Here is a 6,000-nt window from a genome sequence, read left to right as displayed (position 1 = left end):
ATCTTTGCACTCCATACAACTGATAAGGGACTGATCACAAAGATATACAAAGAACACACACTACTCAACAAAAACAAAATAAACAATCTAGTCAAGAAATGGGGAGAAGAACTTAAAAGACATTTCTCCAAAGAGAAAATTAAAATGGCCAACAGGCATGTGAAAAAATTTTCAACATCCGTTATCAGGGAAATGCAAATCAAAAACCACATGGAAATACCACCTTACATCAGTAAGAATGGCACATATCAAAAAAACAAGCAACAATAAATGTTGGTGAGGATGTGGTGAAAGAGGAACTCCCCTACATTGCTGGTGGGAGTGAAAACTGGTCCAACCACTATGGAAAGCTGTCTGGAGGTTCCTCAATCTACTAAAAACGGAGCTACCATTCGACCCGGCAATTCCACTACTAGGGATCTACCCAAAGGACACAAAAACATTAATTCAAAAGAACATCTGTACACCTGTTTATTGCAGTACAATTTACAATAGGTAAAACCTGGAAACAACCCAAATGCCCAAAAATAAATGACTATATCAAGAAGATGTGGTGTATATACACAATGGAATATTATTCAGCATCAAAAAAGATAAACTCATGCCATTCGTAGCAACGTGGATGGAGCTAGAAGGAATTATGCTCAGTGAAATAAGCCAGGAGAAAAAAGAAAAAAAATATCAGATGGTTTTACTTACAGCAGGAATATAGGTGAACCAAATAAGACATCAGTGTAAAAAAATAATAAAAGTATAAAACACAGCAAAGCAAACACAGACAATTATAAATCAGAGACATCCTGCAGGGGAGGAGGCAGGAGAAGGATCAGAGGGAGAGAGGAAGGAGCACAGGGGACTCAGGTGATGGTGCACTGGTGCACTGGTGGAGATAACTCTATGCGGACTACACCTGAAGTGGGGGGAAGCAAATAATGTTTAAAAATGTACAATGATGTAAAAAATAAAAATAATAATAATAAAAACCTTTAACACTAAAAGAAGTATTTTGCCTTCATGTGCACACATGACCAAACCCCCTTTTAGAGCACGTACCTAGCAGTTTGGTGTCCCTGGGTACCCCTTGGTTTTGCATTTACAAATGTAGGCAATGGGAGGAAATGCAAGAAACTTAAGCCATCTCTGTATTTGTGGAATTTATACATTCATTCAAGAAACAATAAAATCACAAATACATTAAATATCTCTACATATGCACATTTCTACATTTTAAAAAAGAAAAAAAATAAGAAACTGTTTTTCATAGTTGTATAAGGTTAAGCAACCTGATGTATTACTACATATAAAGTATTTAGCACTAAGTCTTCAGTCTGATTTTTCAGTTTCTGCATGCTGTAAAAATGATTATTGGGACATCTCAAGTGAAAGATATGAGATAAGTAGATTAGGTGCCTCTCACAATCCTAACATTTTCCAATTTGAAGTATAGACCATAAAAATCTGTTTCCTTGTTGCAGTGGGTTTCACATGACACCAAAACTTGCATAAAGACCTTTTTTTTTTTTTTTTGTTCTAGAAGTGTCAGAGAAAAGCTGAGCAGGAAATCATTGTTACCCATGAAATATACTCAAAAGCCAACCTCCTTTTTTTTTTTTTAAAGTGCAGTCAAATATTTTATTTTTTATAGCTAATTCATTTTTTAAATTTTATTTTTATATTCCCCATACAATTACAATCCCCTTATTTTGACCCCAATTCCTACTTTCCCTGCCCCCCACCCCCCATAGAGTGTCTCTGGTTCATAGTTGTTTGTTGATTTTGATATTTTCTTTCTTATAGTTATTCTTATTCCTGGTCCCTTATTTAAGTTTTCTAGATTCCTGCTATGAGTGAGACCATCCGGTATTTTTCTTTTTCTTTCTGGCTTATTTCGCTGAGCATGATCCCTTCCAGCTCCATCCATGTTGCTGCAAATTGCATGTGTTTATCTTTTTTGAATGCTGAGTAATATTCCATGGTGTATATGCACCACATCTTCTGATCCATTCATCTATTTTTGGGCATTTGGGTTGTTTCCAAAGCTTAGCTATTGTAAATACTGCTGCTTCCTTTTGAAGCTAATGGCAACTTAGGTCATCATTCCAACCTCTCCTCCACTCTTGTGCACGTTCTTGGCCACTTCATTTTAGTGAATTCTGCTCCTGATTTTTGCATATACAGACTTAAAGTTTGTCTCCAGATTGGGGAGTCAATTAGACAGTATGTTTAATTTTAACTATCATTTCCATGGCTTTGACCATAACTTCTCTTAATAATTATGCTAGATACTAACTCAGGCCATATGGAGTTTACCAAAGTGATAGGCAAACACTATACCAATTGCAATTTCAAGCCAGCCTTCATGCTCTTCTACCTCTGTTTCTTAGATCACATGTTCTAAAGACTCACTCCTATGTTACCGTACCTTTCTGTACCTCTTCCTGTACCACCTGCCCCCAGCTTTACTTCGGTATAAATAACAAATGCAATTTCATGTATTTAAGGTGTATATTTTCATGTTTTGATCTACATGTACATTGTAAATTGATAACCGCAATCAAATGAATTATCCATCAACCTCAATAGTTCTAATGCTTTCTTCCTTTCTGTTTTAACTTTTCTTCTTCCCTTTCTTGTGGTGAGAACACTTATGATTTACCCTCTTAACAAAGTTCAAATATACAATACAGTATCATTAACTGTACTCACCATAACTATACTCACTATATTTTAGATATCCAAACTTACTTATCTTGCATAACTGAAATTTTGTATTTTTAACCAACAAGTTCCATTTCTACCCCACCGCAACACTTTCAATCACCATTATACTGTTTCTATGAGTTTCATTATTTTAGAATCCCCATATATGAGAAATCATGCTGTATTTGCTTTTCTGTATCTGGCTTATCACTTAAAAAAATGCCCTCCAGGTCTATCCATATTATAGCAAATGGTAGAATTTCCTTCATTTTTTTAACATGGTGATATTCCTGGTTTGTTTATACTACATTATTTTACCCAGACATATATCAAATGACATTTAGGTTGCTTCCGTATCTTGGCTATGTAAATAATTACGCAACAGTGAGTGTAGGAGTTTTTGTTGGAAATAGGAGTATTTGCCCTACGTTGGAAATATTTGTGCTAATCTGGTATTTTGATTTGGCTCAATACTCTTTCTGTGTGTATCTAAAATGTAAGAAGGGACAAATGAAGAAGGACTTGTGTCTCCTATGTCATATTATGAAGAAGTCTAAGAACATAAGGAAATGATGCTGCTGACCAGACATAATGTAGAAAGGTAATATAGATATTTATGATTATGAGAATATGGGATATTCATTTAATTATATATATATATCTGCAATAGTATTTCTATAATTTAAAGCCCAAAGATTCATTTATATTTATATATGTTACTTAAAGGGAACTTCAGAGTACATGCAAAACAATCTACTTATTAATGATTAGCAGTTTTTCTTTCTAATCAGCAACTTAAATACTGCTGCATCAGCTCTTAAATATAAAGTGAATGCAATAAATAATCAACTTTTTCCCAATTTAAATAATTTTATATGATTATGACTGACGAAATCATAATGAAAATCAAATTATAATATTCTATGTAATTGTCTGGTGATTTGTCAGTGATATTTGCCTCTGTTTTAGAAGTTTAACCTGGTAATCTAATTATATATGACATTGTTGTGGAATAAAATATATAAATTATGCTGAGAAGCTCATCAGATTTATAAAACCTTTTCCCTCTCCTGAATTTGATAGCGCAATTTTATATGTATATATAGAATAGTACATATTGTACTTTATATATATACACATATACAATTTGTTATGCTTTACATAATGATATAGAATAGTAGCATAATTTTGCCATATACTATCAATCAATGTTGCGTGTGGCACAGCAAGAGTACCAACGGTTTTAGATTGAGGAAATAGGGTTTCAAATTCAATAGGCCATTTTTCCGTATCTAGTATTATAGCTAAATAAACTCATTGACTTTTAATTTTTATAAATTTTACTCATTTGTAAAACAAGGAAATAAATCCAAGCTACCAGGGTTGTGGTGAGAGACTCAAATATAATCGTCTTATAAAACATACAGTCGTCATAGATTGCCAATTATTATCGACAATTCACTAACTAAAATGTGAAATATTTGTGGCAAATAAAGCATCTTTTATGTCTTCAGACTGTATCTGTCTCTAAACTTAATTTATGCTTACTAGTCTGTGTCTGGCATAGTATGCAAATTCTAGAGTTCAGAATCTCAATATGATAGCAGGACCTGGTCTGAAAGTTACAGCACAATATCAACATTTACTATTATAGAAATAAGAGTATAGCTATAATGAAAATCATTTCAGAGCTGTTATGAATATTTAGAAACAGCCATAATATAGAGTCTTGTCATTGATAGAATGGGCATCAATTTTGAAAAAAGTAAATCAGTACTTCATTACTGGCTATTCATATCAAAGTAAAGACACTATCATTCATTGTTTGTGAGAATACAAATTGGTATAACTCTTTTTGAAGACAATTTGCCTATGCCAAAAAATGTAAGCATTTATTAATGACCTATTAATTCCAAATTTATCTATCTATTATCAACAGAGAGAGATTTAGCATCCCATAAAAAATAACATAGCATCAACATACCATCAACAGAAAACCTATTTTTAAAGTACGGGTATCTTTAACATGAGAAAGTCAAAATACAAAACAGTGGGTATGGTGTAATGTTTTGTGGAAAAAAAAATATGATGTGTGTATGCTTGTATGTGTGCATACATCTACATGCATGTTTGTAGGTTTACTTTTATTTGACTTGGTATTTTTGAATACAGATACCCATACTTTAAAAAGCACAGGAAAATAGTAGTAGTAGTTAACTATGGTGAGGACTAGAGAGTGAGAAAGGGAATTAACTTTTTTATTTTGTCTTTACATGTGGCTTGAATTTCAAACCTCATTTTAATAGTTTAAAGGCTATTTCCTTTAAATCTTTGAATGTTTTAAAATTATGTTTTTAAATTCTCAAACTCTTTATCATATGTTTGTGATAGAAGGTATCAATTCAAGGAAGGAATTCCAGTTTGTGAAAATGTGTGCTTCCAGTTAAATAGGTCAGAAGATCATCTTGAATATTTCCAATACATAATGCCAACCACACAATATTTTAAAGATATATTTTAGAAGAAAATAAGATAGATACCTTGATATTCTCTTTAAATAATACCTGAATATATGATGGATACGGAAAGTTAGGTAAGCTTAAGCAAAGCTCAGTATGACAGCTTAGCCTGATTCTGACCACAATGTGTTCTAACTCATTTTTGGATTTTACAGTAAAAACTGAAACACTGACGATAGTTTTGTCAAGTCTGCTTCCCTTAACACTTCATCTTGTGAAAGCCCTGAGCAGTAAATTGGTAATTAGTGTTTGAGGTTCTCTCATTCTTGCTGCGCAAAATACCAGAAGGAATGGCAATTTTTCTGAATGGAATTATAAATTAGTCATGCTACTGGGCTTAAGAAGATTTCTGGTAAAAGTACAAAAAGGATGTGGGAAAGTCTCTTTTTAATGCACTATTGGAGAATAAACTCTAGATTTATATAAACACACAATGTTATAGGAAAATAAAAACAATATATAAAAAGTCATATCACAGTGCTAAGTGGTAAGTCAGGGAGTGGGAGTTAGGGTGGTAAATTCAAAACTGAATATCCTAAGATAAGGAAATTATCAATATAGTTAGAGAAAAGCAGTTTTGTTTTTTTTTTTTTTGGACAATCTGAGCTTTTTTTTTTTTTAACTACAAATAACTACCCCAAATTAGTGCCAGTGATAATAATAAGTTAAAATTACATAGTGTCTGTTGAAATAACTTTTACACATCTACATTCACATTCAATTAAATATAAATATTAACAATATACATTGTATGTATTGTGTATGCAAAATATATGTCCAT

Source organism: Talpa europaea, assembly GCF_964194135.1.
Source record: "Talpa europaea genome assembly, chromosome: 10".
NCBI lineage: Eukaryota > Metazoa > Chordata > Mammalia > Eulipotyphla > Talpidae > Talpa > Talpa europaea.
This window is presented reverse-complemented; position numbering follows the sequence as displayed.